General features: G+C 37.7%; 1 long non-coding RNA gene across 7 annotated transcripts in view; it reads left to right on the top strand.

Annotated features, from left to right (window-relative positions):
• The window catches only part of LOC106112677 (uncharacterized), a 79,544-nt gene extending 64,956 nt beyond the window's left edge, over positions 1 to 14,588 (top strand). The window contains exons 4-7 of one of the 7 annotated variants that reach the window (XR_008747110.1): positions 113 to 3,031; positions 5,574 to 5,658; positions 5,904 to 6,032; positions 10,227 to 14,588. This is a non-coding gene — a long non-coding RNA (uncharacterized LOC106112677). Of the gene's footprint in view, positions 1 to 112; positions 6,033 to 10,226 lie in introns of all 7 variants that reach the window. The other 6 variants (XR_008747111.1, XR_008747108.1, XR_008747107.1 and 3 more) reach the window with 6 other exon arrangements.
• Positions 14,589 to 21,363: the final 6,775 nt, after the last annotated feature.

Genomic DNA, 21,363 nt, shown 5'->3' with positions numbered 1-21,363 from the left:
CAAGTGCGTTTTTTTTTATAAAGAATACTTACAGTCATTCTGGCAGTGCCACAAATCAATAGAAATACTACAGTGCATTGTTACAGTAAACATTTACACCTGTTTTCTGCAGGTCTGATCAGCAACTCCAGTGCAATTTGAAAATATGTAATCTGCTGGCAGTGATGTGCCCAACCTTAATTGGTACTGGAGCCTTTGGAAGAGAGATTCTGTCATCGCACAGTATATAGTCCAACAATGACTGACCTTGATGAATCTGTGAAGGAAGAAAATAGTTTTCTCATCTCTTATTTTTCAAAATGAATTAAAAAAAAAAGGGGGGGACGTGGAATTTAACCACTGAAGTTGTTAGATTCTCTGGGTAGGTTTTTGGTTTGAGGTGGGGTACATGCTGAGAAATTAGTGATAATCAGGTACAGTGATAAAGAGGTCTTAATCACAGGCATCAACTCTTCATTTTGAGAATGCAAATACTTTTACCAAATCTAGCTGCATTACTCAAGCATACATGTAAGCTTTTAAGGAACTGAATCTTTAGCCTTTTGCAGGTTAAGACACTACCAATTTAAGAATAAGCATTTTCATGCAAACATGACTGGTCTCCTTTTTTTATTTTTTACCAGCTTGATTTCTTGCCCTAAATCAAAGAGATAAATTTTGTTGTTAAGTTAGTGTTAAGGCTGTCTTCAGAATTTTGTTTATTTGAACAAAGCAAGAAAAAATGTGTAAGTACAAGCAGTGTGCAGACCAATATTGCAGTATTGGTCTGTTCTGTCTTTAAGCAGGTGGTTTCATGTGGCAGGCTGGAAGAGAGACTCTTTTTCTTCCCAGCTTTTGACAAAAAGATGACGCATATGACTCAAAATTAGAAGGGGAAATCTGCCAGTTTGCATCAGTTCCTTAACTTGTGGGCTGCTATTCACCACAAGGAAAATCAGTATACTTGCACCAGTGCTTCTTGAGAGATGAGAAGTGATCATTTCTTTCAGAAAGTGTAGGATGATTGGAGTAGGCCTTTCACATGTTACACTAGGCTTTTCCTATAATAAGATATTTTTCGATTATATTAAATGTTTAGAAAGAAAAAAACCAAATACTGTTCTTAAATGCTACATTTAATGTTTAAAATAGGAATCAGATATGTTATAACTTCCTGCAGAGTAAAAGCGAAGGAATCTGCTTCCTTTTGAAAATGTAAAACTTCGTTTTGCTGCCACTGAAACTCAAAAACTATTGTAGATCTCCACAGTTGAAAGGTAAGTTTTTTAAAATTTTAACCTAATTCCACATATCTGAATCTCCAGTTCCAGCTTTTAAGTAAGTTAGTAGGACAGTTCAAAATTACCATATTTAATTTTTTTTTAAGGCAGAAGCCATCTGTTATGCAGTGAAAAATAATTACTTGGAAGTAAGGAAGGTCTGATTTTCAAAATGTTATGCTTTTAGAGCTGCTAAAAAAGATAATGAACTTGGTGATAAGTCCTATTCTTTCATGTAGGTTTGGGTTACGATGGAGAGAAATTTCTTGCAATACTGATAGTCGCTTAAAGAACATACTGTCAACTAGCCTTTTATTTAAAAAGAAAAAAAAAGTCAAATACTACTGGTTCAGAGATTAGCGTCTTGGTTTTGATTTGTGGATATTTACTAGACAGTGTGTTAGGGCTGAGAGTACAATTTTGATTTTGGGGTTTTTTTGACTACTTCTGTGCTTTAGGTATTGGATTATAAATCTCTCTTCGTATATTAACTTCTAGTTAATTCAACATGGTTTTACTTTAAGCTTGCTAGTGAAATATTGAAAATCTAGCTTAATATAAAGCCATAAGAGGCACTCTGCATCCTTATGGGTTGGGTTCCCCCCACCCCCCCCTCCAGTGGATAAAGTTCCTTTCATTTGGCAGAGCTATTGTTGTTGTTTTGAAAAAGCATATCCTAAGTGAAATTCATTTTCTAGCTGGAAAAATGAACTTCACTGCTTAGCAATCTGTGTCAGCCCTAGAAAACACTGTTTTATTTTGCATTACCTCCATTCTGTGAGTAGTGGATCTCACTGATGGGGAAACGGAGAACTAACCCATAAACATTTTGGAAAGGGAGTATACACGTCTGTGTTAGATGGTATCTTTTCTATTAATATTTCACAGAGGGGTAGGGAGAGGATTAAAGCAGCCTTCTGAGTTGCTGCTCCTGCATATTTCCTCAGCTACCGTTGAATAAACAATAATCAAAGTAGATAATGTGACTAGGAATCTACACCATAAAGGTGTTAAGGACACCTGAAACTTCTGCTGAAGCAACTAATTAAATAATGAAGTTGTAGAAATACAGCTAAGGATTGGAAAAGCTACAGCAATTACTAGGAGGTGTTGCTCTGCTCTTAACAGTGGATTAACTAGTGCATTCCCTTAACAGTTGACTTGATTTCTGCTAGCAGTTGTTTCACCTTTCCTAAGCCATACAGTTGTCTGGCATTTTATAGAAGTCATGTAGGGATGATGTCAAGGAAAAGACAAATTTACTGTCTGAGCCAGAAGGCAGGCTTACAAAAAGCAACTTCTTTCAGGACACGAAAAGCTCTTTGTTCTGTGGCCTTGGTCTTTTTGTGCTTTGACCCTTATTTTATAGCATTGTCACTCTGACCCTAAATCTTTGGAAGCAAACGTGCAGCAAATTTAGCCCTTCACAAGTGGGATTGCATTCTGAGCTATGGGCCTGGTTTTTGTCTTTAGGCATTATAATTCTATACGGTGCTGAGATGTAACAAAATCAAAATGTAAGATTTGTGGGTTTGTGTAGTGCAAGTAGTATTATTTACATATCAGGCCAAATTATTTTTTAATATATTGCTGTATTATTGTCCTATGATTTATTATTATTTACCAAATTCAGATAAGATAACAACTAGGAAGGCAGTCTGGTTAACGCTGACTAATGTATTTTCCACTTCCCCAGCAGTACTTTGGAAACTGATCCTGTGCACAGGCCACCAGGGTTCCTGCAAAATACTACCTGAGTATTAAAGTACTGTGTAAGAACAAGAAATGCTTTGCAATACGTTATAGAGTTAGAAGATTTAAACAGCAATAGCATGGCTTTCTTCCTTAAAAGACTGGGTGCCAGCTTAGGAGAGCATAAAATTTTACACTAGGTCTGTGACTGCTTCCTGGGCTAAATGAGCAAGTCTTCTGAACTTAATAAAACTAACATTTTTTTTTTTCTTTTTAAAAATCGCTTAAAAAGCTAGAAATGAATGTAAAGAACAGAAAACTAATACTTGGCTGGTATGTTTTGAATATTTTTATTTATATTTTTTAAGAATGATATATTTAAGAGGGGAACCTGTTTCCCTATCTTAATAACTTTCCATTATATAGCTGGTTTGTATTGTGTGGTGGTATCATTTGGAGAAAGGTTGTTCCATTTTCTCATTTACCAGCAATGATTCTGTATACTTCAGGTTTTGTAAACTTGAACTATAATCACAGGATAATCTTTTTTGAAGGTAATGGTGTAATAATCTAAGGATTTGTTTATTGGAGAACTTGAAAAAATGTATCTTTATCTTTTTAGGTTTTTAATCTGAAAAGGTGTTACAGAATTTTTAAAAAAATAATAATATAGAAATTGTAGTTGTATTTTAAGGCAGACCTGGCTTTCTTTTTGGTAGATCCACTAGACTGAGTATTAATATTTTTTTGTGGTAAAATTGAGGGAAAGGCACATTTTAGTGAAGGCTACAATGAAATATAATACTTACTTCATAGAACTTAGAAAATAGCTTATTCGTTTTTCTTAATTTTGTATGTGTCCTTTCAAGCAGAAAGAATGCTGGTACAGATTGAAAGTGTTCACACAGTTTTCTTCCTGTGTGTGTGCCAGAGGTGCGGGGAAGACAGATTTTTAAAAGTTGTGTGCAAGCTATACCGGCGCAATTGAGAGGGTTCTGGAACGCTTTTCTGAAACAGAAATTTTATAAACTCTGTTAGAACCCCAGAGCTTGTTACACTTCACAAGTTCCCTGTAAAGTATTTCATTTAGCAGTCTAGTTAATGCATCAACATCTGACAAAACACTCTTTAGAAGCTGGGAAAAGAGGTGGGAGGAGTTAGTCTTATTCAATTTTATTTTTAAGCTAGAGTTGATATTAAATATACTGATGATATACTAAAATATACATTGATAATATTTCTGTGTTGTATCAGCTTCCTTTAGTTCTGCTTTTTTAGCTAGCAAGCTAGAAAAACTGTTTGACATCCTTTATTTGTTCAGGCTAGAACTTGCTACCTTTTAGTATTTTGCCTTCCACACAAATCCACTGCATTTTGGTTGCTATTCATCACTCCAATAGAAGCATCAATATTGCAGTACCAAATGACTGTCTTCACTTTGGTTTGTTTTCATGACTGCAATGGGGAGGAGAGGGAAAAAAAAAAAAACCAAAGTGCAGCTCATACAACTGAATATGTGAGTCAGGCTAGTATAAGCAGTGGTTAGAGTGCTGAGATAAAGCAAAAAGGATGTAAAAATTGAATTTTATGCCGGTAGGCCATAACTGCACTTCCAAATTTCCAGGTATTTTTATACTTCTGAATTTTTTAATGGTTCTACTTCCTGGGTTTTATTTTTAGCTGGCTTTGTTATTTTATGTTTATCTTTTGTACGAGTTCTCCAGCTAATCTAAATATGTTTGTCCATGTTCCTGAGAGAGGTGGCTGGACACATGAGATAGATTCTCCAAATTTAGTAACAGTAGATTTCAGTAATCAACAGTTACCTGCTTAACTTTCATTATTAATATTTTACATTGCAAACAACTTCTGTAGTTTCCCCAGTCTTTTGCCCTGGTTATATGGGGAAAATTGTTGACATGATTGGGAAATAGTTAACAGACAATCCCTTTTTAAACAAAACTTCTACACTCAAGCTTACCCATAATTTACAACCAAAACTCCAGATTAGTGCTAGTTATCTCTGTTCGAATACTCATCTTTCTGTTCAGAAAATTATCCAAAGCATTAATTGTGACTTTTTAACACAAATTGATAATAGTCTTAGAAATGTTCAGCTGCTTGGTAGGAGGTATGGGAAGATCTCTTATACATGGAGACTGTGCATAAGCTCAATCCTGAATGACTGGTTTTTGAGGTGAAGTGGGGCTAATTTATTGCTGGATTACAGTCATTTCATTTAAAAAAAACAAAACAAAACAAAAAACAACCACAAGTCAGCAACAACAACAAAAACCCAAAACACCAAACCTAGCACAGAATTACTAGGTTAGAGACAGATTGTTTTTTAGAATTGCAGTCTTAAACATGAGTTCAAAATCTTACTGTTATTTCAGGAGAATATTTTTTAGGGTGTATAGTTTATTCTCTTAATTCTTCTTCCTCTATGACCACAAAGTAGCCTCAAATAAGTTAAGTGAATTAACTGAGTATCATAGGTTATATCTGAACAAAATAGTAATGCAATAGTAGCCAAGTAAACTGATACCTTTAAAGTAATACCTTGGAATATTTCACTCAACTCTTTTCTCCTTTTTAAAATATGTGCACATCACTTTAAAGACTGCTGACACTGAGAATTAGGAAGAATGAGGGTTCCTTAACAGAAGCAACAAGAAGGCAGGAGTAAAAGACTGTACTTCTAAATGTAAGTTTTAAGAATGAGCAAGTTATAAATTCCAGTGTGTTGGCAGTATAAATATTACAGCGTTGAGTAAGCATATGACAAAAATGAAGTGAAACTACTATTGTTTAAACTGGTGGGGGTGGGGAAGTAAGCAGTGTATTATCAAAAATACAGCTACAGATCTTACAATTTTGATGTTTGAGAATAGAATTGTTTAGATTTCTTAATAGTGAAATGATACTATCTCTTAATTCTCTTTTGTCCAGATGAATTTAGTGGGGGAAAAAAAATATTTGCAGCAAGAGGTGAACTGTTAGTGTGTTTATTCCTATTGGATGGTGAACCAGCAGTTGTCAAGAAAGCTGTCGCTGCAAAATGTCCTGTCTACCATATGAGTAAGTTACTCTCTTCCTGGAATGCACAGAACAGGACACACTTGTCAAAACTGTGCCATCTGAGTGTAAACCCTGTCTCATTTCTTGTTTGAACCAAAGCTAAACTGAGATATGGAGATGTACTTTCTGATGTCTGTGCTATGGGGCAGAGCAGCACTGGTGGACAAATAGTGTAATGCTCTAGACTTAAAGAGTCTTTCAGTGTCTTTCACCTTCAGATGTCTAAACTGAAATAAAGTTGAGAAAGGGTCACAATGAACAGTGAAAGCGGCAGCTTTGCTTTCGTAGTGTATCTGTGTTGCTTTGCATTGATAAGTACGTAAAACAAGCAATGGAATATGGTTGTGTGCAAAATGGTGTGTAACACTCAATGAGGAAGGTGTTTTGGCAAGAAGTATCAAGAGAGTGCTTTTGTTGAATGAGGAAAAAGGCACAAGGTGAATGTTTAATCTTATGTTCTTGGGCATCCAAGACAAAATGCGTTACTTAATAGAAAGGCCTTGATACGTTTTACTCCAAATCACTGAACTGTCAGATTGCTGGCTAGTGGTACCTTCTTGGATACAGTATGTTACTTAGAATTTAAGGAGCTTATTAGTAGTTATAGTAGCATTTAAGGAGCTTCTTAATAGTTAGAGTAGCCAGAAGTTCACTTGTAGCTGGTTTTCATGGGGTTAGAAAGAGATTGAGTTGGGCTTGGTGTTGTCATAAACTCTTAACCATAAACCAATAAAACCTGAACATATTTTATATTAGACTTGGTCTTTGATAAGTCAACTAAAAAATACTGAAATCAAGGAAATGCTCCTTCCTTGATTGGGAACACCCCAATCACAAAAGCACACACCCTTTTTCTTTTTATTTAAAAAAAAACCCACAAAAAAACAAACAACAGCTTTAATTGTTTTTTTATGACAGCATTCCTGACTTCTCTGTGTGTGTAGAGAGCCTGCTTCTATGGAATTTCAGTTCTGCATCTTCAGAATCCTTGCATCTTTCTTAGCGGAGCTCTCGCTTCCAGGGGCTTGGGGGGATCTAACGGAGCTGCCTGCATACATGATTCCCAGCTTTTGCTGAGGTCTCCTCTGTCTGTCTTCCACCCACAGACCCCATCTTAAAACACAATGATAAAGGTAGGAGAAGCACTCTTGATAGCATGACTGTATTAGCTTTATGACTAAAACATAGAGATACAAAGTTTTGTGCAGACACTTCTGGATTTCAGTAGATTTCTGGCTTAGCTATTACTATTGTTTTTATCTTGGACTTCCTCCTTTCATCCTTTTCCTGTTCTTCAACCCCTTCTCTCACATAGGTCTTCAATTTTATGTGAAAACTGGCATATTCTCCTTACAGATAAAATTATTTTTAATAGCAACATAGAAAATATACAGTTGTGTTCTGTTTGATTTTGTTTGTTTAGTTTAGGGGCAGTTTTGGTAGTAAAGTTTAAAAAAAAAAAAAAAATCAACAACCAAAACCACACACACACCCCAATCCTGTAATGCATGTGAGGTTTTGTGTTCATGTTGGGGTTGTGTGCATGAATTACCTGCAAGCTCTCTTACTAATGTACTTTCTGCAGAAAATAGCGTAATAGTTCTGTCAAGTCTTCATTTCGTGGTGTGTGTAGTTTAATTTTAGAGTGATTTACTTCTGCAACAGAAAAAAAGCTCCATGCTTAAGCTAGAAGCTAAAAACAACAATGCAATTGAGACAGCAGTATCTAGTTAAACACACATAGTTCACAAATGAAGAATTTGGCCTGAACGTACAAATGAGAAGTGTACTTCCAAAGGTACTAAATGTTGTAGCTCTCATTTAAATAATTGCCTTTCAATCTTTATGGTAAATCTACAAATAAGAAGCAGTATTCTGTCTTGCTGGAGAGTATCTTTCATAGTATTTTCCCAGAAACATTAAAGGAAACTTTACTGCAGGCTAGCACTTTTGCTTGCATCTATCTTTTTCTTAACCTTTGCCTTCCACACTATGTATATATAGTGGATGTTTTTTCTTTCTCTCTTCCTCTCTTGGATTATGCCTAGCACAGTTTCTTCAGGGGGTGACCAACTGTCACAGCATAACCTTTACAGTTAGGTTTATTTTGACTTTGCATTCAGGTTTTACTTCACCAAGATACTGGATGAGTTGTGCCTATATAATCTAGTTTGCCTGTTTTAGCTGTCTGATTTAAAAACCAAACAAACATAAATAGGAGGGGGGAAAAAAAGGTAAATTTAGCTCTGTGTGTATAAAATATACTGGAAATGGCTTTTTTTGTAGGGTTTGTACCTAGATAGCTATATAAAAACCTAAGTGTTGCTGCAGCTACATGTAAACTGAAACTGGAAAACCTCACTTTAATTGGCACATTTGTAGCAACAGACCCTTCTAGCAGAGGTCGTCCTGCTGTATTATTGTAGGAGCAAAAATAGGAAGGAAGAAAACAAAAACTCACCAAACTTTCCCCCTTTGTGACCTGCCAAACTTTTTTTGTGCTTACAGACAGCCCTGTTAATTTACAGAATTACTTCTTTTTTATCATGAACTGACTAGAAGGCTCGTTAAAATGGAATGGAGTGCTTGGGTCTGTTCTGTATAAGTAGCTTTTGTCTTAATAATTTGGTATAAAAACATTAAAGAAAGCATAATTCAACTTTTTAGGGAACCAGTAAAAGTCCTGTACACACTTAAAATGCAGGCACACTTTGTAAGAGGAGGATACCTGACAGGGATGTGAGCTCTTGAGTTTCTTGCCTACCCCTTCAAGGAAAGTAGAATGGTCTTTCTAGGCTGGGGGCAGATAAACTCCTGCTCTTAATAACAGGTAAGTTACTGTTCTTGATAACAATCATTGTGGGTTTTTAAAATACCTTTCTTGCCCTGAAATGTATTAAGAAGCACTTGTAAATCTGCCTGCTCAAAAACTGTGGCTTGGGTAACCTGCAGAGGTAACAGATTGCTTGAGGACTGATACTTGACAGAAGCTTACTTTAAAATTAGCTTTTATTCTCTTATATATGAAAGTTGGGGTTTTTTTTCACATCAGAGGTTTCCAGATGATGATAAGTTAGGTTAGAAAATAACCCAGACTTTTTTGTTTTGTTTTGAAGTAAACATCTGCATAATCTTTAGTTCCTCTGATCAGACACACAGTTGTTCGTGTCCCATTAAGGTGTTATGCACAGTTGACAATAAAGTCCAGAGCTTCACTAAATAAACAGTCAGCTTGGCAATTGAAAAATGTTTTATAAACATTTTGTAGTTCATTAATACAGCTGATGTCAGTACATGAAAACTAGTGTTCAATAAGAAAATTCAGCTTTCAGCATATGTTTTTTATTTCCTTGCAGTATGGTAGACACCTTGGCATAACGTAGCAGCACATAATGGTTTGTGGGTTTTGAAAAGGTGCAGGCCATATTGTGCTGCCTCAAAAATACAAGGATTTCATCATCCTGAAGAGAAATATCACTTATGAATTAGTCAATCTTGTGATGCTGATGTCTGTCATACTTTAGCAGCACGTAAATATTGGTGTTAAGACTGTAAATATCTCCAGTATTAACTGTGCTGCTGAAGTAAGGCTAGCCACTTCTGCATGTGAGTCATGAAAAAAAAACATTTAATGTATTTCCTGATACCTTTTTGTTGTTATAATTTATGTGCTGATTGATTGTGAACACTTTCTTGGCTTTTGTTTATATTTTCACCTATTCATAAACAATATTTAGGACTTCATAGTATCTGATGGTAAATACAGAATAGATGTATATGTATATAATTTTGAATGCTTTGGCTTACATGAAAGCTGAATTTATTAAAGGAGCCATCTCAAGCTACACCTGTCTAACAATGCCTTGGTAAGTGCATTTATTTATATAATACATAAAAAATGGTGTTACTTTAAATGTCAGCATTTCTTTATTAAAAATCTTGAAACTGTGTTCATTTTTACAGCATGTTCTTAATGAATGGAATTGGGAAATGTTTTGTCATGTTTTTAGCAAGTGAGCACATAAAGCGAAAGTGTCTTCCAAAATTTTTAACAAAAATTATTAAACACTTCATTTCTTAAATCACTGTCTATAGACAGGTAACAATTTTTATGGTTAGAAGTTTAAACTGTGTATCCGACTGTGAATTTACTTTTTTTTTTCCTTATCTTCCACTAAGATGTTTCTCTTGCAGAGGAATCCTTCATTGAGATGATTGAAATCTCTACAGTGAGAATGGAAATTAATTGGGCTCCTTTCCTTTTAAAAGCTGCATGCAAGAACTGTGCGGTGAGTCAAATGTAGACTAATGGTTATGTAAATGTCACTAATTTTAGATACAGTCCAGATCTGAAAGTGTGTTTCCTTTTAAGATTTTATTTTCTTCACTATCATGACTCAGTATCACTTGCTAATCTCATTTTATTAGCCCTGGTATATTTTACCATTAAAATGCACATGCCTTCTTCAAGTAAGTGCTCATAGATTTAAGTTTATACATCTTATAGATGTTTTAAAAGGCAAAAAAAAAAAGCTTATCTGCACTGGGGGGTTGTTTTGACTTCAGGCTTCACAGGCCTGCTACTGGTGTAGTTGCACAAGTATAAACATGATGTAGATAAATATTAATCCAACATATGATAATTCATAAATCTGCATTATTTGACTGCATAGAATTTCAGCCTGGGGTATGTGCTGTTAAAAATCCCACTTTTCTTGTCTGCCCCTGCTGTGGATTTGAACTGGTGAAATTACTGATGGCTAACATTTCCAGTTTGGTTCAAACCTGAGCAGTTCTCAATAGTAAAGCTATGCAGTATTAGCTAGCCTGCACCTTTCCATGAAGTAAACGCTTCTGTGTCTACATTTACCTACTACAGGTCTCTTAAGATATGTGGCCAAAATGAGGTTGACTGCTCAGAAAAAATGTGCTATCTGGCTCAAAGTCAGAGCTTTCTCACTGAGGTTTCTTTAAGTAGCACTGTGTTGTATTTCCATATCTACAACTGCTTTATACTAAAGACTTGCATATGCATTTCAGCCATTTGAAACTTGGACATGCTTGGAAAGACCAGACTCTGTGGGTTACAACAAAAAAAGACATTCTTATTCCACTGTTCTCCTCCCTTTAAATGTCACTGATTTTTGTTAGCATGCTGCAGACTACAGTGCTTGCAGAGGGCCATCCATCCTGTTACTCTTGTAAATAGAGTATTTTAATGCATCTAGGCTTTTATGAGTAAGTGTGAATCTAAAGAGCTGATCAGAAAGATTTGAGAGCATGCAACAAGTAAGTCGATTTGCATGGCTTTGTCAAAGTCTAGTGGCCAAACCGTTTGTTCCCAACTACTTCGTTGTGCCAGTGCAGTCTTTTGTGTGAGTAGTGAAACAGACTGCTTCCTTCTGGTTCCTTGTGCAAGCACCTAGAGCTGGCATAAGGGAGGAGGTGGCAGGGAGTGGGACAAAGCAGAAGGGGAAAGGTTGGACTGCCTTGCTTGGTGGCCTGAGCAGCTTAGAACAGTTCAGTGATGTGATAAAAATACCATTTGAGCATTTGCAGAACCAGAGCTGAACTGAGGAACCAAAGTTCCTGTCTGAATTAAGAAGATGACTTCGAGTTCTTATGAAGGCTTGGTCAAATTATTCAGTTCCTAAACCTTTGAAAAGAATGTCGTATTTCTTGCATGGTTTTCACTTGCCTTAAATAATATTAGCAATTGTGTTTTCCAGAGGTTTACTTGCATGGGCGGTGCCATGGCCCATGGCTGAATGGAACTCCCTCTACATTGCAGCTCTGGGGTCCTAAGGTTTGTGCCTGATGTAAGAAAGGGAAGCTTGCTTTTTCCTGTTCAGGTGCTTATTTTCTGCTAAGCTGAGGAACTGTATGGGGAAAAAGATGCTTAAATCGTATAAAAGGGAAAGAAAAGATAGGCCTGTATGAAAATAATCTGACACTAGTAGCTGTATAGGAGTGAAGACAACTAGCGAGAGGAGCATGTCTAAGAAAATCCAGTGTTGGAGCTGAGAACTGACAGCGGAAGGACAGATCTGATGAACTGGAAGGTTGGAAAGGAGTGGGACAGGTTGGGTAAGTATTGCGGGGTTTTGTTTGTTTCTTGAAATTGGAAGAAGCAACAGCCTGACAGAAGGGATCTGGCCTGAGGCAAAAAGAATGAGTCAGGCTTGGGGAAAGGGGCTTGCACACCTCAGATCATTCCTAATATTCACTAGAGCACTCTGCACTTCAGATCCAGAAGGGAATGCAGACTGTTAAGTAGTGGCTTTTGCTGTAATCTGTGAAATCACTTTTAATTTTATCCCCCTCATTGTATTCCCCGCAGAAGAGGGCAGTCTTATTAGTGCTCTCTGCTACTTCATTAATTTTGGTCCTGAAAAAGAATTCCAAAATATCAGAGTAGTTGAGGTTGGAAGGAGAGTTCTAGAGGTAGTCTAGTTCAGACAGGGTCAGGCAGAGCACATTTCTTGGACTGTATCTAGTGAGGTTTTGAATATCTTCAAGGATGGAGACTCTGCAACCTGTCCTGTTCAGATAGCATTTCTTGCGTTTCATTTTGTGCCTGTTGGCTTCTGTCGTGTCACTGGACAGAACTGAGCCTGGCCGTGTTGTCTTTACTCTCCACTGGCCCCATCAGCAGGTATTTATAAACTTCAGTAAGATCACACATACACAAGTTGTTTGTTTTTTTTCTCCAGGCTGGAGTCCCAGCTTTCTCAGCCTTTCTTCATGTGAAAGGTGCTTCAGTTCTCTCATCATCTTTGTGGAAGTAAATAACATGTTTCAACTAATATGGGAATTGGAGCTCAAAGGGGGAAATGCTTTGGGGGGGAAAAATAAAACACAGTCTTATAACTTAACTGTAAAAAAACATGAAGATCACAAACCAAAACACTATTCAGTTAGATAGATGAGAGAACTCCTGCTTTAAGATTCTGCAATCTTCACTTGCCCCCTTGTGTTAGTGTACTATGAAGCAATCTTCATGGTCATACAGAACATGTCATCTAATGATAGGATTGGCCTGGTGTGGTGCTGAGCCAGGGAAGATGTTTGTGGGCTGTGCAAGCAAGAAGCTTGATGCTGCTACAGGTGCTACACAAATTAATTGGTAAAAAATTCTGTAGGCAATGGAACAAAAGACTGCAAGTAGAGAAAACCATGGTCTTCATGGTTATGTCAAATGAGAATTCCTAGCCAGAAGTGATGTTTATTTTTCTGCCCTTAGTCTCATATGATGCTAAACAAGTTACAGGCCATTGTTTTTGCAGTACTTGTACTCCTCACTTCAGAGGTGTCTGACTTGTGTCTGACAGAAACACTGGCTGTTAACATTTACAGCTGAGCTTCTTAGGAGTTGTCATTTGAATTAAAATACTATGTATTGTTATGTCTGTTGACAGTCTCCTGTCTTAAACAGGGTAACTTAAACTGTTGCATACTACTATAATTTCTACATCTCCATGTCATATTAAAAATAGAGGTAATAGACACTTAACCTTGAAGGGGTGTTGGGTTTTTTTGTTCAAAAAACCCCCACATTTGTTTAGTAAGTGTACTACAGTAATGCATTTCCTCATGGAATTTTCTATGGCATTTATTAATTCTGATCTCAGAGGAAGAAGTGAGTATTGTGCATCTTTTAAAGACCAGATCTACAATCAGCTTTCCTTGTTACCAGCTCAAGCTGAGAAACCTGAGTTTCAGTGTTGTTGATTCATGACCTGTTTTGACCAGTCCTGTAAACTCCAAAGTACTCCTGATTTGGTCTTATTTTGTCACCGATTCATTTTGCATATATAGCTATTATTATTAAACACTTGTTTGTCCCATTTTTGGAATGTGGTTTCATGAGTAACACTTTCAATATTCTGCAAAATCTTTTATACACTAAAGGTAACGCTTATGTTTGAACTTCAGCATATTTTACAGTAATTTACCTGTAAAGATTTATGTTGCAGGAAGAATGTACTAGTTAAATTGTAACACTTAATTTCTTATGTACAGTGGTAAACAGTGCACCTTGAAAAATGTAAAGTGACTTGCACCTATGTATTTAGGGCTAATACAGGCCAAATTCCAAAGCAGTTCTTCAAATTCCAAAGCAGTTTTCTTGGTACCGCATATGGCACACTTCACTGAGTGAGAGTGGTTCTGTACTTGGTATTTAGGTATAGAGACCTGAAAATGTTTCAGATTTTCTTTTAATCATGTTATCTTGTTATGTATTGAGGGAAGTCTCTCCTAATCAGGTAGCAATACTAGCAGTAATGAATGAAGTTTGAAATGTTAGACTCCCTTTATGTTCTTCATCACCACCTCCTGCCACAGAAGTCAGAAGAAATGATTGGTAGAAATATTGTGAGCTACTATTTTACCAGTTTAATTTGAAGCAGAGCAGCAATTCTTTTGAACAAACAAAAAGTTTCAAATGTGTTTGAAGGAAAACTTAGGTCTGAGATGTATATGAATCTCCTTTCTAAGTGTGTATCAGAAGAAAACGTTCAACTATAAACACAAATAAAAAAATTATGGAGAAAATTCAGTGGCACAAGTGAGATCATTTATCTTTCTACGAGGGGGCTAATATCACTTGGACATTACTTTTTCACTCTGAACAATTTATTTCTGTTGAAATCTGTTTGGCTCTCAGGTGCAACAACTCAATATTTTTTCTGATTTTGATGCACCTGTAATAGCTTAGAGTTAGTAAGTCTAATGAAATTTATCTAATATTTCTTCCATCTTGTAATGTAAAATTCGAACCCTATGCTCAAACTTTCTGAAATTAACAAATTTAGTTATAGCAGAATTTATCCAATTTGAATCTTCAATCTTAAGTATACAGTGCTGAGCAGCTAGAGATGACTGACTTAGCTGCTGTTGAGAGATGGTAATAATATATCCATAATGTTTTCTTCTGCTGTTTATAGCCATAGGAGACAGCCACGGGTAGAAAGTTCACATTTCCCTATGGTTTTTGCAGGGCAAGCATGTGGCTTTCTTACCTATAAAGGAACCTTCTGTCAGCAGCTTTTACACTTTTAAGTGGTTTTAAAAGTAAAACACTTCGGAGTCTCTCATAAAATACTCAAAAAAAACCCCACACTCTTAAGTATGATAATATTTGGACTATATAAGGCATAAAATAAAGAATACAAAGTCTCAAATGTATATGCTTTTCTTAATATTTTGTTGAAATAAAGGCAAAAGAGAAGCTTGAGGGGTTACATTATTGCACCAGCTAGAATAGTCAAGAATAATACACGACTATGGTTCTACAGTCCTGTGTGATTCTCAAGCCAGAGGAGTTTAGGACTGACAGAGTCTTCCTCTTTCCTTCAGTATTAGCCCAGCTCTGATATTTCCACCGTGATTTCACTGATTGACTTGGGGTTAGTTTTCGGTAGACTCAGCCAGCTGAATGTGCTTGCTGTGTGAGCAACAGTACTGGCACCAAGGAAAAGTTCCTTCTGCTCTTGAGAATGGCAGTCCAGTATTAATTTCCATTGCTGAAACCAATGTAGGGAATATTCAGGGCCTTATTTTTCTTTTCTTGATGGTCCTGCAGACAGGCTTTGTCTAGCTGCTGTTCAAATCGGTATCAAAGGGGCTAAACAACATCTTGGTCTACCTCTTCCCTTCTACAGAAGATTGGTATCTACATATGACACTGACACAAAAATTCACATACAGGTATAGCTTCTTAGCATATGGAAACAGCTGTGACAAACCTTTCCCGTCATCAAGGCAACATGAAAATCTTCCTCTTTTTCCTATAAGCAGTATCTGTTATTTTCAGACATACCTATAAATATGTAAAGTATATTATCTGTTTATATATAACAAAACTTAAGACGCAAAATAAGAGCTCTCCAATAGTATCGGACAAAGATGAGAAAGAGCTCTACTGTTTTGCAGGTGTGAAATCTGTTAAATGACCTGTGTGACAGCCAGTTTTAGGAAGTGTGTGTGGCTGGTAGGTTGTACAGTCAGAAAAAGGATTTCACTGCAGGTTCGCTAGCATCGTGTAGCCAGACAGCCCCCTGTTGGTTGTGGTGGTGTGGAGGTTCCTGAAATGAATTCTGCTTGAATTCAGTAATTTATTGCACACAACAAGCTACTTTTGTTTTCATTCCCATATCACAAATAGAGAAAACGGGGGGAAATTGTGTGCACTTATAAAAATTATCTTTCTATCAAGTTTTATCCCTCTTGTGTATCAAATAAATGTTAAAGCTTGGAGTATCTGCACTGTTTCTTAATGTCTTTGTAGAAGCTTATTTTTGAAGAGCTGCAGCAAAAATGTAAAACAGTACTTTGTCCCTGTGATCTAAACTTTAATACCACATTTACAGCCTGGCTAGTGCAAAGTATTTCGATGAATTTCTATCAAGAATGCAGGTAATAGTCTTTAAAACAAAATTTGTAAGATAGCAGTGAACTAGCCCAGATAGAGGCTCCAGGCTTATTTAATGACTGGGATTCTTGCAGGCACATCTATGAGAGCCTCTACTATTTAGCAAGGTACAGTTTTACCAAGAGGCTTGGGGGGTTTTTTTATTCGTGTTTGCTTTGCTTTAATCTGTTCTTTGGTATGTGATCTTAAGTTGCTACCAAAGCAGCTAGTTGCTTACTTCCAGTTTATGTTTGAGTTAACAACCCATGTGTTAAGAACCCAAAATTCTTGTTCTTCAAACCAGTCGTCTAAAATATTGGAAAATTGAAGGACACTTACGAAGTATTTTGTTGTTTTGATTTTTTTAAAAGTGTTTTAAAGGGAACCTAAAATCTGCCTTGCAGTCATTGTATATTAGTGTGGTGATGGAATGTTCCAGGTATTGTATGAATGTATGCAAGCAGTTATTGTCTAGAATCTGTCATGTGTCCGTGATTAAAAGGCACTGTTTGTGGTGGAAATGGGTGACCCAAGGAAAGTTCCCTGGAAGGACTGTCCTGTCGTAGAGGCACAGGGTCTTCTGCTCTGAAATAAACAATACAGAAGTGATCTCTTTCTGCCTCAGGTATGGCCTAGGTAGTAAAGGCTTATCTTCATTTGAGGAATTTGTGGTGGAAAATCCATAGCTGTAACAGTAGTAGAGAAACGGATGTTAAAATTAATCTTCTACCACAACACAGAACAGAAGAGCAGCATGATGCCGAGACAGCCAAAGTGCTTAAGGACTCTGCCTTCCCCCCCCTTTCCTTTGGTACACATAAAAAAACTGACTGTAATCAGATATCTTAGAACAGTTGGCAAAAACAACAGAGGGTAAGATACATGCTGTGATTGAACAGGAGGGAATGGCAGAGACGGGGACAGGCCAAAGAGCTGCTTAAAAAATGTGATGACTTGCTGAAATCCATCAGAAGAGTTTAAGAAACTGGCTGAAGCAGCCTCAAGGTGAGGGGACTTTTCCACAAAACAGAAAACAGAAGCTCGAAGGGACTCGGTTCACATCTTCTGCTTCTGAAAAAGTGCCCAGTGGAAGTTGCCCACAGATGTTCCCCATCTTTCTTGTTAAATCAAGGGTATGTGGAAAAAAGAAGTCACAAAACGGTTTTGTTCAAAGATTGTTGGCAGTGATAACTCTTGCCATTAGCAGATGAAAGCAAGCTGCAGGTAGGATTTCAAAGGGTAGTGGAATTTGCTTTTATTGGACTAGCTGTGCTGTTCCTTGCAAGTTCCATATTTTCCTGAGATGTTTCCTGAAGTAACAGTAAAATGCGCATACAATAAATGTAAGCGCCCATTAAAGCTCACTAAAGGAATACTTTGTGTTTCTAGTAGATGAACACTGAGATAACTGAATATTTGTGAATTGCATCACAGGCCTCTATTATGCCAAAGTTCTGGGGTTTATTGCTGTAGAGAGCACCAGTAAAGGTGGCTTTAAACTGCTTTGTGCCCCAACTTTCTCTAAAACTGCTGAAGAGGGAAAGCAGGGAGCAACTAGCAGCGTTAAAGAACTTTATGGCTGTTCGGCAACCAGCAAGGGGATTCACCTTTTCCTTCAGTCTACCCTCAAGCTATTTTTTTTTTCTATGCTTAAAGAGGCACTCTGAGGTTTTTTGGGGTTTTTTTTGACAGGAAGGTTTACAGTCTCCCTCGCAAATTAGTGGCATTGATAAGAGCCTATTCTGGGTTGAAGAAGATTCAAATAACTTACCCCGATCAGAAAAATTACCTCCTTTTCCTTTTCTTAGGAGTGGTTACTTACTCCATTTGCAAATTAGGATTAAACTGTAGCACTTCCTCATGGTTCTTGTCTAGTAACTTAGAATAACTTAGAACATGCAGGTTGCTTGCAGACCTGTGATATTGTGATACCGTTATTTTATGCTTATTCAGACATAAAGTACCCTGAGAAAGGCCCTACCTTATGCTATCTCAGTCTCCCTAAAACTACCTTTTTCTCTAGCTGTGAGCAGTCGTCCAGGACAGTGGATATTTCTAATGGTAATTGACAATTTCTTAACTGTATCTCTTTATTTTTTCAAATTTATTTCAAAGTTCTTGTAAAAATAGCACCTGGTCCTGGTGATTTGTAGTGTTTGAGTTTCTCAGGCTGCCAGCAGGCTCTTTTGAGATGTCTAGGCTTGGAAAACTGATTCCCCATAAAGCATGTCCTTGCGATAGGAATTTCTCTGTCACCCTCTGTATTAAAACCAAATAATTTATATTGAGCTGCTTTATGCCAGTTTCTTCCATCCTCCTCTTGGTGGTATATAGATAAAACCAAAAAACCTCCTGGATTCTAGTATCTTTAAGAATACTTGGAATTATTCTCCATGTGTGTGTTCATGCACTGGCACACAGGCGCTGCATGTGGACGCTGGTACAGCTGATACTCCGCTATGGGGGAAGTTGTTCAGCATCACCTGTGAAAGCCGTAACTGCGTGTCTTTGTGCAAAAGCAGTGTTAATCCTGCCATCCCCTCATCCTTCACACTACAGGTGGCTACAGATAGAGCTTTTCATTAGTCAATGATCCACCAGGTAGTCTTTCGTTATTTGCTAATTTATACCTTTATCAACACTTATATAGTGGTTCAGATGGGGTTTAGTTTTAGAAATAATAGCATTTTTGTTATTTTTTTGTTGGAGAAAGTACTTTAGCCTAGGAACAATTCCATATCGGTGCGTACCCCATGAATGAGCATGACCTCCCTAGGATTCAGACACTGTGTGATGTGGTAGTGTCATGAAAGACTATCCACACAGGATACATTTTACTTGGCCTGATGAGCATCGCATGAATCTTCTCGGAAGACTGAGCAATCAAAACATCTTGTCTCAAGATGTCACAAGTGATACAGACACCTGGCCTCTGGTTCCAGCTTGCCTGAGCAGGAACACTGAGAAGGACCAGAACTCTTTTGCCACTCCCACTGCTGACAGCCTAGGGCCAGAAAGTCTTCTAACATGGCTAAACCTTGATTAGAGGGTGACAAGGGACAGAACATTTGCAAAGCATCCAGATTTTCTCCCACATAAATTCTTCTGAAGTTAAGCATAGCTCAAACCGGGAACGCCAGGCTGTCCAATGATGCAGAGTTGAAATTACCTTGAATATTTCATGGTACCTGGTCTGCAGTTCTTGGATGCCTCAGCAGCCATGATGCTAGAGGAGAAATTATCAGGAACAATGACAGCAAAATTAATTTTGACAAGATAAATTAGCTTTGGATCCTTCAGCTGCAAACAGACAGAGCAATCCAGCATCCTACTGTCAAATCAGGTTCAGAATCACCCCTTACAAGCCTCCATGGATGTCCAGCCTTCAGTATTGATTCAACCATTCTCTACTGGTACTGAGAGGTCATTTTCTGAAAGTTTCCAGAATCCTGTAGAGCTAGTTACATAGAAAATATTCTTGTGGTTGGTCAGAACCAGAAGAGGACTGAAAGGTTCTTCTGTAAGGTTCTCTTTAGCTGAGCATCCTACACTAGGTAGGGAGGTCAGGTGTGGTTCACACCAGGGTAGCTTATAGAGATTGGAACTTCCTGTATTTTTCAGCATCTCTGTATTCTCATTAATGTTTCTTGAATGCCAAGGGCCCTTGAGGTGCCACCCAGACCCTCAACTTCAGCCTTCAAGGAAAGCCTGTTCTTGCTGTGTCACCAGTTATCATAGTGGCATCCATGACCACGTTTCATGCTCTGTTTCTCACCAGAAGGCAGCTCCTGACTCAATACTTGCATCCAGTGAGTACAAAACCTTCAAAGATCCAATGGCAGGATGGGTTTACTAAATACCAAACCTGTTACTAAATGCCATCAGACCAGAAAATTGTCTTGAGACAGCCTTCTCTGGAAAGCAAACTGCCCCCAGTAACAGCAAAAATTGTCACTTAGTGCAAAAGGAAGATGTAATTTTATCTCTGTGGCAGAAAGAGCTGGAAATGAGGGTCCCAAGTGGGGTATTATTAATTAATATTGCAAATACTAATTTAGAATTATAAAAATTGCCATGGACATCTAGGGAGGAATTTAGATATAGTGCAGCTGAGACCATTTAAGGCAATAGCTATGTTTGCAGAGACAGACGTCTTTATAAAGGCAGCTTCTTCGTGCATTTTCTGAAGTAGACAAGGTTGTGCACAGTATTCCTAGGTCCCCAAGAGAGTAAACACAAGTTCCCAAGCACAGGCTTTCCAACAGACAGACCTACACGTGCTCCAGCAAAGCAGCACAAGACCTAAGGGGGAAAAAAACCCAACTTCTTTGTGTGTAGCAGTTCACCTGCTTCTTTCACCAATGTGGCAGAGAATATACTCCTTTACCTATGGAAAAGAGGCCCCACTTTATCTTTTAAAAAGAGAAGGGGAAAGGTGGTAGTGACTCAGTTCCAGTACAGTGCTTGCTTTGGCTGTCCGAGATGATCCAAGATGATGTCCGAGATGGAATACATCCATCTGAAAGATCAGATACGGGTGATGTTTTCAGCCAGCGGGTTTTCATTACCAGGTTGAAATGCCCTGCTCCGAGCCTTCAGGACGGTTATTTCCACAGTGTTATCTCCTCAGCCGGAGGGAGCTGTGTGGTCTTTGTAGTCGTTGCCTCCAGCAGAAGACCTGTGTGCTTATTGCCACTTGTTTCAGAAGAACAGAAACCCACACACTCATACCCTGAGCACTCCGTGTGTGATCCCCTGAGCGCTGTCGTTAGATCCTTCTCTCATGGCTGTATCTTAGTGCTGGGGATAGACAAGAAGTCAGTATAGATCCCTCTGCAGAACATAGATGATCACAGCCATAGCAGGCAGATGTCCCACTAGCCTTGTGTGACCACGTGATGTTCAGCTTTTCTGTTC

This window comes from Falco peregrinus, chromosome 4, assembly GCF_023634155.1.
Source record: "Falco peregrinus isolate bFalPer1 chromosome 4, bFalPer1.pri, whole genome shotgun sequence".
In the NCBI taxonomy this organism is placed as follows: Eukaryota; Metazoa; Chordata; class Aves; order Falconiformes; family Falconidae; genus Falco; species Falco peregrinus.
This window is presented reverse-complemented; position numbering and strand designations above follow the sequence as displayed.